Here is a 12889-nt window from a genome sequence, read left to right on the forward strand (position 1 = left end):
AGAAAGAAAGAAAGAAAGAAAGAAAGAAAGAAAGAAAGAAAGAAAGAAAGAAAGAAAGAAAGAAAGAAAGAAAGAAAGAAAAGAAAGAAAGAAAGAAAGAAGAAAGAAAAGAAAAGAAAGAGAAAGAAAGAAAAGAAAAGAAAGAGAAAGAAAGAAAAGAAAAGAAAGAAAAAAAAGAAGGGAAGAAAGAAAGAAAGAAAGAAAGAAAGAAGGAAATAATAGCTGCACAAAAGAAAAAGCAAAAAGTAAAAAGCTATATTGCTTACAAGTCAGCCCTGGGTAACACTGTAAGTTCTGTAGAGAAACCAAAAACAACAATGGAGGCGTTGAGGGGCAGAACTGCTGGAGAAGAACACAGAATCATGCTCACTGAAATTACCCAAGTATTGAAAACTCAAGATCACTGCTAAAACACACATTAACATGTTAGTTAGACTCATTCAGAGAAGAGAAGCATTTGAAGCTATTTTGCATGCAATTAAACTACCTTTTTCAAGGTGCAGAAGTATATTTTTAAGGACTGTTTGGGAAAAAAAATAAATTACTACCCCTGCCCTCCACACCTCATATGTGGCAACCCTGTGGCCTTTGATTCAGTTTGAATTTGCAGTGAGAGAGGAACTGGCCTAATTAAACCTCTGTCTTAGGGAAGGTCATGGAAAGAAGGGCGCTGCTGAAGCTGAGTGGGTGACCTAACATCCCTTCCCTCCTTGGATACTGCATGTGTGTCCCACTGCTGTGATGATCTGCTGGACAAGGAGATGGGGGCGGAGGTGTATAGATGGCAGTTGTGGGGTACCTGTGTCTCCTTAATATATGAAAAATAAGGTATGCCAGGGAAAACAGAAAAAAAGCCTGCTAGGTGGAGACCACAGTCAAGGGACTCAGAGAGAAGGCATTAAATTAGTTCTTGGATATGTCAGACATCAATGATTTTGTGGGTATTGGTGATTCCCTCACATAATGTATATCAAATTCCTCCATATCCTCCATACCTTAGCAGATGATCTTCAGGTCTGGCTGTGATATTTTAAAAATCATCTCTTTCCATCTACCCTGTATATATCTCATTTATCTACTTATTTACATGTTTTACCACTAGAATGTAAGCTCCTTGAGGGCAAGGACTGCTTTTGCCTCTCTTTATATGCACTAACCACAGTGCCCGGCACAACTTAATAAATTTTTGTTGTTTTGTTAATTTGTTGACCTGGCAGCCAACCTATTGGTGATGAGTTTTTCTACACTTTAGCCAGGTTCATTTATAGGATAAGAGGCATAAAGTATATCATTTTACAATAACAGTTTGGTAGAACCTTCCAGAGTTGTGGATAGAACGTTAGGTCTGGAGTCAAGAAGACCTGAGTTCAAATTTGGTCTCAAATACTTACTAGCTATGTGACCATAAGCAAGTCACATAATCTCTGATTGTCTCAGTTTCTTCAACTGTAAAATGAGGATAATAATAGCACTTATGTTGCAGGGCTGCTGTGAGCATCAAATGAGGTAATATTTGTAAAAGACTAGCATAGCAACTGGCACACAGTAGGTGACATAGAAATGCTCATCTCCTTCCTTTACCGTTCCCTACAGGCATAGTTTAACAAGGGACATAGGACTTACGAACTCAAGTAATAAAAATACTCTATACTTGCGTAGGGCTGTGATTGCTTTATGGTGAGGATTCTTAATATTTTGTGTGTCCTGGACCCCTCTGGCAGTCTGGTGAAGCCTATGGACCCTTTCTCAGAATAATGTTTTTAAATGCCTAAAATAAACTATTGTGCAATAAGAAATGATGAACAGGCAGACTTCAGAAAAACCTGGAAAGACTCGTATGGACTGATGCTGAGTGAAGTGAGCAGAACCAGGAGAACATTGTACATAGTAACAACCATGTGGTACAATGACTAATATTGATAAATTTAGCCCTTCTCAGCAATGCAAGGATCTAAGACATCTCCAAAGGTCTCATGATGGAAAATGCTATCCACATCCAAAGAAAGAACTATGGAGTTTGAATGCAGATCAAAGCATACTATTTGCTATTTTTTTCTTCTATGGTGTTTTGTTTCTTCTTTCTAGTTGTTCCTCCTATTGGTTTCAATTCTTACTTACAACATCACTAATGTGAAAATATGTTTAATAGGAATATATATGTATAGCCTATATCAGATTACACACCATCTTGGGAGGTAGGCAGGGAGGGAGGGCGAGAAAAATTTAAAACTCAAAAGTTTATGGAAGTGATTGTTGATAAATCAAAAGAAATTAATAAAAAAATAAAAATAATAAAATGCACAGGATTACAAAGGAAAACCAAAGTCAGTGAAAATAAAGATGGAATTTTCTTCTCATCCACAGTTCACAGACTCCCATGTGGTCCCTACATTGAGAACCTCTGCTTTTTGGTTACACAATACTTGCACTTTCATTTTCCTTGTCTAAGAATGACAGCAACACTAGTATGTAGTCAGAGGAAGTGTGAGTTATCAGTCTCTACCTAACAGAAGCAGAACTTGAAGCTTGGGTGAAATGTCTTGCCTGAGAGAAAAGACTAGAACCTAAGTCTCTTAACTCCAAGCATGGTGGCCCTTCCACTGTTCTACACTTTTTGATCTTCATTCCTCTGTTGATGACATAAAAACAACAAAGAAGAACTGTGGTTGATGAGCACCAACTAGTCATTCATTTAAATGATCTGTCGCATTTACGTTATAAATCTCAATTTTCAGGGGATTCACAACCAATCCCAAAATAGCCACTATGTGCTTAAGCTTGGCATGTAACATTTCAATTTGGAAGCAGTGTGGTTGTTGCTGCAATTATTAATTCTAGAGAAACCCTGTTTGGCTGTTGATGAGTACAACACCCAAAATATGTGAAGTAAACGAATTTCAGAAGCTTTTGGCACTGCTATAACTCAGAGTGCTCAGCTTTCCCCTCCTCCTTCTCCCCCCATCCCCCACTTCCCAAGAATTATTCACTGCTTAAATCTGTAAGATGCATTAGCTCAGATTTTCCATTTTAACAAAACCAAATCAAGCCATTTGTCATGTGAAATGAACACATTTGTTCATAGTATTTCCTGTAAATTTCTGTGTATGATCCTAACTTATGAGCTGCCCAAGAGAGGGGAGTGATAAGATAGATGGCTCCCAATGATCATGACTCAGCCCAATTCTCAACTTCCTCTGTGTTGTAGTAGAGGAGTGTTTCTATTCGAGTGATACCTCTCAGGCTGTCTGGTGTCCTGGAAATAATCCTTGTCTTAGAGTCAAAAGACCTGAGTTCAAATCACGGCCCTAACACTTTACTACCTGTGAAACTAACAAGTTATTCCACACCTCTCTGAGCCTCGGTTACCTTATTCGTAAAATAGGAGTTAATAACTGTGGCAGGAAAAGTACTTGGCAAATGTTAAAGCACTGCAAAATTATGAGCTATTGTTATATTATTATGTACCTAGGATTACCCAGCAGTGATCAGGCTGAAATGTACCCACTACCCCTGCTTAAAGAAATCATATCCATCCTTGATAGCCTGGTTCAGTAAGGCCTCCCCTAACATCAGCAGCCAGAAGCGATGTTCCCCACTTCTTGGTTTCATTCACTTGGCACTTAGCATTTTCTGCTTTGGTTTACCTTTTTATGCAAATTATTCTTAATCTCTCACAATTGAGAAACTTACTTATAGTCTCCTATTGATAATAACAGCTTACATTATGGATTTAGAACTAGAAAGAACCTTAAATGTCATTGAACTGAATCTGTTGTTTTATTGATGAGGAAACTGAGGCCCAGTGAGGTTTAATAATTTGCCCCAGATCACATGGTTATTAAATTCCAGATCCAGGATGCAAACCGATATTATCTCTCTGCCCTGTACCATGCTGCCCATCTATACAATATTTTGAAATATGGTACAAGGCAAAGAGCCTTGCTTATAAAGCTGGGGGTTCTTAACCTGAGGCCTCTGAACTTATTTTCTAAAATATATTTTGATAATTTTTTTTCACTATAACTGGTTTTCTTAGTAATCCTCCACATTTTCTTTTGTGCATTTAAAAACATTCTTCTGAGAAGAGGTCCATAAGTTTTACCTACCAAAGGGATCTGGGACACACAAAAAAGGGTGAAGAAACCCTACTCTAGGGTCACAGGATCCTCCTGTCTCCTTTCCTAGCATTTCATACCCATGTGACAATAGGCAAGTAACATTATGCTTTCTGAGCTTCAATTTGCTCAGGTCTAAAATTAAACGGCTGGGCTAAATGGCTTCTGAAGTCTCTTCTAGCTCTGAACCAGCTAGGTGATACAGGGAAGAGAACTAGACTTGGAAGTTAGGAAGACATGAATTAAAATCCTGCCTTGGACACTAACTAGCAGTCTGACTCCGGACAAGTCACTTAACCTCTCTCAGCCTCAGTTTTCTCATCTATAAAATGGGGATAATAATAGTATCTATCTCCCAGGGTTGGGAAATCAAAGGAAATAATATATGTATAGTAGTTTGAAACCTTAAAGAATTATAGAAAATGGTAGCTTTTATTATTATTTGACCTATGATCCTATATAGTGTAGTTTTAGAGTGCTGTTACACACATTAATTCACAAGAGCCCCTATGAGGTAGATAATGCAAATATTACTATCTTCATTTTACAAGCAAGGAGCCAGACACAAAGAGAGGCCAAGAGATTTGCCCAAGGCCACATCAGTATCATGTGATAGAGAGGGGATCAGAATTCACTCCAAAGCCAGTGGGGTTTCCATGCTTCTCCATCCAGCCCAACTAGCATCTATGAAGCGGCCATCGTGTATAGCCACTGGGGAGACAGACTGAAGGAAAAACAACCTCTGCCCTCAAGAAGTTTATATTCTACTAAATGTCCCCAGCATAGGCTCCCATGAGGGCAAGCCCCATGTGTCATAAATCTTTAAGAACCTAGCGCAAGGATTTGTACAGAATAGATGCTCAACAAATGCTAATTAGTTGGTTGATTTTCATAAATGAATGGTGATAGTGTTATGCTTGGAACAACACCAGATGTGAAAAATGAATTAAAACTACTATACATCCCTGGGGCAGCTAAGTGGCGCAGTGGATAGAGCTCTGGAGTCAGGAGGACCTGAGTTCAAATGGGACCTCAGACACTTGACACTTTCTAGCTGTGTGACCCTGGGCAAGTCAACCCCAATTGCCTCGCCAAAAAAGCAAAAACAAAAACAAAACAAAACAAAAACTGCCATATACCCCCACTTTCCTACCTCTTGCCTAAGTGGGTTTCCAGTTTTTACAAAACATTTCCCATCCCTGTAACAGCTCCCTTACCTGGTCTGATCTCCTCATTCTGTCTTTTTACCCTCAGTCCTTCATCTACTGTCTGGCATAGAGTAGGAGCTAAATAAGTGCTTATTGGTTAGTTAATTGATTCAATCCATTGTATTATATAGCAAATAATAAATATTTACAAAGAACAATGACTCATATTTATATAACTAAACATTATCATATTTGATATTTACCATAAGCCTGTGAGGTAGGTGATATTCACCTTCCCAACTGCCAGAAATAGCTAGGCTTCTAGCTAGACAGAGTGCTGGACTTGGATTCAGTAAGACCTGAGTTCAAATGTCATCTCTGACATTTATTAGGAGTGGGACTCTGCACAAGAGGCTTAAGATTTCTGAGCCTCAATCTTAGTTTCCATAGGGGAATAAAGGGGATAAAAATGGCACTTACCTCCTTGGTTGCTGTCAGGCTCAAATGGAACAGCACATGTAAAGTGCTTTAAAGCACTATAGGAATATTGACTATTTTTATTATTCTTGATGAGAAAACTGGGACTAAGAGATGTGAAATGACTTGCCCAGGATCCCAAAGCAAATAAGTATCTGAGGCTGGATTTGAACTTGGGTCTTCTTGACTCTAAATCCAATATTCTTTCCACTACTTCAGTTTCTCTCTAAAGAGATAGCATCACCAGGCTTCACTTTGTTAGATTATGAGTCAACATATTTTCTAGGAAAGGAGGTTCTCTAACCTCTTATCTTCTTTGTACTCCATGATTATGCTCCCCCTACCCCTGCAAGTCCAGATATATAATGTAGCTGGAAAAAAGAAGAATTCTGGTGAATACCAGCTGAAAGCAGTACCAGTTGAGATAAAGAGAGTCTGAATAGAGAAGGCTAGTGAAAAATAAAGGGTTCTTAGGAAGAGGGAAAAAATACAACTTATTGCTATTACAGGGTCAGAAATTAACTGGAGTTATCAAGGGGTAATGTTTTTCAAATAGAAGGACTGGGTTTGTGATTATTTGTCCTGGATTTGTAGGAGAAGCAAACAATGTGAAGGAGAGATTTCTAATGAATAATTGCTGTGGGTGTTTGAAAGGTTTATGAGGTCTATACAGGGTCAACTATAATCATGGATGTGATCTGGAGAGTGGAAATGATCAAGTTTGTGAATACATGTTTGCTGAACTGAAATGAATGGAATATGTATCACTGTTGCCAAAAGAAACTGGAAGGGGAAAAGTTATTTAAGGATATGGTACTTTTCCTGAATGTGGTCATAGTACTGGATTAGGAGTGAGAAAGATCGGAGAACAAAAATCCTGGTTTTGCCATTTATCAGCTAGGTAATCCCACACAAGTCACTTAACATTTCTGAGCCTTGATTTTTTTCATCTGTAAAATGAGCATATTTCCTGCTTCTCAGGGTTGCTCTCAGGGAAGTGCTTTTGTAAATCACAAAGCTCTTTGGAAATGTGAGTTATTATTATTTTTTAAAAATAATTTAAATATTATTAATATTTAATGTTAGAATTTAAAAGAAAAATTTAATATCATTATTTTGTCTTAAAGTATTTTGGTGTGGTGGTACTAGCACTGATTTTGGAGTCAGAAGACCTAGGTTCAAATCCTGACACTTATTAGCTGTATATATATCCTTAAGCAAGTCTTTGTATTTCAGATTCCTCATGTGTAAAATGAGCAGGTTAAAGCTCCAAAGTCCTTTCCTTTACCAGGGGGAAGGGTGAATATTCTTCTCTCTCCACAGAAAATGAAAACAAAGGAGAATTTAAACTTTAACAAGAGAAAGCTGCTTTTTAAGAAGGAGCATTTTTAAATCCTGAAAAGGGTACTAAAGGTAGCTGAGGAATTATGATCCTAATATGTTTGAAGAACTAGGGTACTCTCATCTTTCATGGATGATTTGGAACCTGGTGGTAGGAGAATATACTTATCGGACTCTTGATGTCATTTCCATCCTAGAATTTTTGTGTATCATAGTTTATCCTTAATTGGCCCAAGCCTTGAATTCAGTCCTACTGTTAAATCTCTTTCCAAAAACAGAAGCATTTGTTTCAATCATTTTGGAGACAGAGATAGTTTTAAAATAGCCTGGAATGGCCAAATCTTTCCTTATTCTTCCTTTCCCCAGTCTCTGCCCCACTCCTACAGAAAGATTTCCTATCCATTAGGGACACCCATGGAATGTTACTGACACTGATGTGAGCTTCTGAGATAAACTACCCATTCTACAAATAAGAATACTGTTGATTCACTGTGACTTACTCCTCACTCAGCATGTCAGAAGATGTACGCAGAAGAATTGCATAGGAAATATGACCTGCCATGAGCTGGGCAATTCAATTCAGTTCAACAAAGTTATTAAGTAAATACCATGTGTCTAGCAATGTGCTAGGTACTGAAAATACAATGACAAAAATGAAACAGTACGGGCTGCCAAGGAATTTATGTTCTCCTGCATATATACGCAATGAGTTTACCAAAAAGTTAAAACAAAGTAATTTCAAAAGAGTCATTAACATTAGAAACTGGGAGACTCAGAAAAGGCTTCAAGCAGGAAGGAGCATTTGAATTGTGTATACAGTTGGACAGTGTACTTATCCCTTTACTGGAACATAACTCACTTATTTCTTGAACATAACTCACTTACTAACCAAGACTTTAGCAAGGAATACTTCTAGGGGCTGTGGAAGCTACAAAAATTGAAAGATTGTATCTCCTGCTCTCAAAGAATTTGTAATCTATGCCATATTTGCTGATTAAAGCTTAGGGTGTGATCCTTCTCTGAGAAACCTGCCAACAAATATTTATTTTTCTCTCCCTTCTACTTCCTCCACCCCCACTATTGGGGAAGGATGGACCATTGTAACAAATATGCAGTCAAGAAACCAAATTTTCACATTGGTCATGTCCAAAAATGTGTATCTCACTCTGTATATTTAGTCCATCGCCTCTGTCAAGGGGTGGGTCCCTTTCTTCATCTTCAATCCTTTGTATTTCACACCCATCAGACTGGCAAAATTAACAAAAAAAAGGTAAAATGACAAATGGTGAAGGGGATGTGGGAAAACAGGCACAATGACATACCTCTGGTAGTGCTGTGAACTGGTACAGCAATTGCAGAAAGAAATCCCTAATGATGCCCAAAAAAGTTATTAAACTGTGCATAACTTTCAACCTAGTGATACCACTACTAGATGTATATTCAAAAAAAAAGATATTTACAAAAATATTTGTAGCAGCTCTTTCTGTGGTGGCAAAGAACTAAGAACTAAGCAGTTGCCTCTTCATTAAGCAATGGCTGATTGGTGTATAGCATGTAAATGTAATGATCACTAATTTATCAGAAAAAGTGATGAAATGGATGGTTTCAGAGAAACCTAGGAAGAATCACATAAACTGATGGAGAGTAAAAGTGAGCAGAACCAGGAGAACAATTTATAACATAAGAACAATGATGTAAAAATGAACAGCTGTGAAAGCCTTAAGAACTCTGGTACATGCATTTTTCAAAAAGAACTTTTATAAATGGAAAATTCTACTTTTAAGCAGTGATATGTGTATGTGTGTGTGTGTGAGTGTGTGTGTGTGCGTGTGTGTGTGTGTGTGTATTCAAGAGCCTTCTTAGCTAGCTACCTTCTCAACCCAACCATCCCTTTGGTTTCCTTTTTTTTTTTTTTTGGGAAGGAGGGAGGGAGGCAATCACGGTTAAGGGACTTGCCCAGGGTCACACAGCAAGTGTCTGAGGCTGGATTTGAACTCAGATCCTCCTGATTCTAAGGCTAGTGCTCTATCCACTGTGCCACCCAGCTGCCCCATCCCTTTGGTTTCCTGCAGAAACCTTGAGACCGCAAGACAGGTTTGTTCCTTAACATCTCCCAACCATATCTTTGCCAGCAAGCTTAGTGGGGCCACCTCATAGGATCACAAATTTAAAACCAGAACAGATCTCAGAGATCATTTGGTCCAATCCCCTCAGTTTACAGTCAAGGAAACTGAGGCCCAGAAAGGTGAAGTGATTTTCCTGGAGTCACATACGTAACAAGCAACAAGACTGGATTTTAACCTAGGTTCTCTGACTCTAAATTCACTCCATGCTGTTTCACACCACACATCTTTGTAGAGATGTTCTCTGGATACCTGAAAAAGATTTGACATTTCACTGCCAAGAGCTTACTTATACCTATACCACCAGTAGAGTTGTGTGGAATGGCTGGTAAGACCACTGTGAAAGATCTCACAATATATAAAGTGTCATTTGGGTGCTATGCTTTTATATCATTGGGCAGGTGGCTCCATCATAAATCTGTTGACTTAATGTAAATGTATACCACATATTGATTATAAAAATGAAAATTCATCATGTTCTCTCAAAGTGCTCTAAAAGCTTCTAGTATGTCAGAGGACAGATTTATGTGGTAGATGATGAAAACAGCCTCAAAGCACTCACAGTCTATCTGCCAGCTACACACCCACCACATAGGAAAGGGGGAGCAGAGTCCTAAGAATGGAGGGGCTGGCTGGATCTGGGGATCCTGCATGCATGCCATAATGTAAGGACGTGGTAGGTGAGTGAAGGGTGAATTTCACCATCCTCTGTGAGGACATGGTATTTTCCTCAAGTCATACCTAGCTGTCAGAGATGTGTGGAGCCACATAATGACAGTTTGGGAGTAACATCATGCAAATAAGCTTCTCAATATGGCCCCAGAAAGTCTGAAGGTAGAGGCTTCAATGAAGCAGATTTTATCTTGGGGTAAAGAAGAATTTTTTAAAGATTAGAAGTGCCAAGAAGCAGAACCGGCTTCCTTGGAAGGTAGTAAGTACCCAATTACCCATTCTAGGCATTTTAGTGGACTAGTAGAGAGCATTAGGCCCTAAAGTCAGATGACCTGGGTTTGAATCTAGTTTCAGGCACTTACTAGCTGTATAACTCTGGCAAATCAATTAATCTCTGCCTGTCTTAGTTTCCTCGTCTGCAAATGAGGACAAGAATAGAACTTACCTCCCAGGGCTGTTGTGAAGATCAAATGAGTTTTTTTAAAGCACTCAGCACTTTGCCTGGCATACAGTAGGCATTTAACAAATGCTTGTTCCCCTTCCCCCCATCACTAGAGATCTTAAAGCTGAGGCTAGAAGACCACTTGTTCTGCAGGAGGCCTTTCCTAGTCCCCCCCATCTGCTCATGTCTTCCCCTTTCAGATTACCTTCATCTATTCTTTACATACCTTTTATGTTATTTACAGTTGTCATTTCCAATAGAATATAAGCTTCTTAAGAGAAGGAACTATTTTTGCCTTTCTTTGAACCCCAAGCACATAACACAGTGCTTTGTTGTTGTTGCTGTTCAATTGTTTCAGTCATGTTCGACTCTTTGTGACCCCATTCAGGGTTGGCAAAAATGCTGGAGTGGTTTGCCATTTCCTTCTCCAGCTCATTTTACAGATGAGGAAACTGAGGCAAATAGAGTTAAGTGACTTGCCCAGGGTCACAGAACTATTAAGTGTCTGAGGCCGGATTTGAACTCAGGTAATATAGACTCCAGGCCCAGCACTCTATCTACTGAGCCACAGAATAAATTGCCTGCCTGACTTTCCAAAGATTACTATTAAGGCATTCCTGTTCCTTTACAGGTTGGTCTAGAAGACCTCTGAGGTATTTTCCAACTCTGTGATTCTGTGATTTACCAAAAATTAGAGAAATAGATTTACATCAAAGAGATAGGATCTTACTAGAGCCACTAACCCAAATGAACTGTTATTATTTGAAAGTAGCCAAATAGCAATAGGTATTTTACAGTGCTTTTCAACAGTCTTGTTGGTCATTCTACACAGCAACCTATAGAGATAGATAAGTTATTCCCCCCATTTTACAGACAATACAAGAAAAGTTTCTTCCATTTAAACCTTTTGCTGTTCTCCCAGAGCCATAGCTATGGCAAGATTTAGAAGCATGGACCAATTCCTTGGTACTTTGTGTGCCACTGGATAACATACTAGTTTCTTTCTTCTTTACACAGGACAATGAAATTCATCTATCTGGTCTGTAGGCCCAAGGTCTACAAGAAATGCTGTGATCAGGTTAAAGTTCAATAAAAACAGACAATACAAGTCCAGAGCTCTATATTTAGGCTGTAGAGGCTCTCTAATATCAAAGGGCTTTCATCTTTATGACACTGGTAAGGATGAGGAAGGCTGATAACATGGAGAAAGAGAGAGGCAAGCCAGGGCTGAAGATTTTAAAAATCTACCTGCAAAGGTACAATGAGCTTCTTTTATGACACAGAAGCCGAGGTCAGTAGGTCTCCTGATTCTTCCCATTATGTCATGTTGAGTGTCTTACTGGGTTTAGGAATTCAGGGAAAATACAATTCAAATTTTTAAAAATGTATAGTATTAAGCACTTACTGGGTACAGAGTACTGAACTAAAATAGCTGAGGGAAATATAAGATTTAGGCATGATACGGTCTCTGATTTTACAAAACCTACGGTCTAGTAGAGGGATAAGATAAAGTTACCCAGGTAACTTTAACAAGCAACATTATATAAGTGCATTAAATAACTGTAAAGTGCTATGGAAAGACCATTATCAGGAAAAACTTCATGATGCAGGTGCCGCTTGAGCTGAGCTTTAAAGGATGGGAGGAATTCCCACACAAGGATTCCCACACAATTCCTTTTCATGAGCAAAGGAAAGGAGGTTAAAGTACAACTCCTATTCAGGAATTGGGGGGCTGGATTGGGGAAAGAGGGGGGAATGGTGGCAGGAAGACCTGCCGGGGGATTACTGGAATGATTCAGAGAGGAGGTACTAGGCTGGTGTCAGTAGGAATAGAGAATAATGGCTTAATGTAAATGACATTGGGGGAGAGTGGATAGAACAGACTTAATTACTGACTAGGTGTGAGAAGTGAGGGTAAATGAAAAATCAAAGACAGGACCAAGGTTACAAATATGGAAGACTAGGTGAAAGGGATGCTACTGACAGTAACAGGGACACTGACATCCCAGAGGGGCAGATTTATGGAGAAAAACAAGATGACAAAACAAATGTTACCAATCACCTACTACATGCAAAGCCTTGTAAGAGGTATTGTGAGAGATACAGAAAGATAAGACAGTCCACACCTACGGTCTTGGAAGCCAGTTAGAAAAGGGTAAGACGTATCCATTCGAAAACATAACTTCAATCAAAGGCAATATATGATGAGTGACAAGGGTGTGGTATAGACCAGTGGTATCAGACTCAAATAGAAACATCCCAGTGGGCTACACACTGACTGAAAAAATAAATTAACATTATTTATGCTGTACTGTATTTTTATTTATTTTGTTAAACATTTCCCAATTACATTTTAACATGATTCAGCTCACTGGGCTAAGTTTGAGTAGGTCCTTGGTGCTATAGACAATTATAAGATTAATCGACTTCATAGTAAGGAGAGATCACTTCTGGTGGGCCAGGTCCAGACCAAGACCAGGGCATAGATAGATAACATAGGTCTATTGTACTCTATCAAGTGGATGAGAAAAGAACTGTGGTTTGCCTTTCCAAACATCAAGGCAGAAGTAA

General features: G+C 38.8%; 1 protein-coding gene across 2 annotated transcripts in view; it reads right to left on the minus strand.

The window, feature by feature from the left end:
• The window catches only part of LOC114030650 (arf-GAP with SH3 domain, ANK repeat and PH domain-containing protein 1), a 482413-nt gene that overhangs the window by 417833 nt on the left and 51691 nt on the right, over positions 1-12889 (minus strand). The window contains exon 1 of one of the 2 annotated variants that reach the window (XM_027845498.1): positions 8247-8264. The exons of the other annotated variant lie outside the window; for it this stretch is intronic. The gene's annotated coding sequence lies outside the window, so the exon portion shown is untranslated. Of the gene's footprint in view, positions 1-8246; positions 8265-12889 lie in introns of those variants that run through there. 2 annotated transcript variants of the gene reach the window in all.

This window comes from Vombatus ursinus, unplaced genomic scaffold (genome assembly GCF_900497805.2).
Source record: "Vombatus ursinus unplaced genomic scaffold, bare-nosed wombat genome assembly UNPS02014973.1, whole genome shotgun sequence".
NCBI classification, from domain to species: Eukaryota; Metazoa; Chordata; class Mammalia; order Diprotodontia; family Vombatidae; genus Vombatus; species Vombatus ursinus.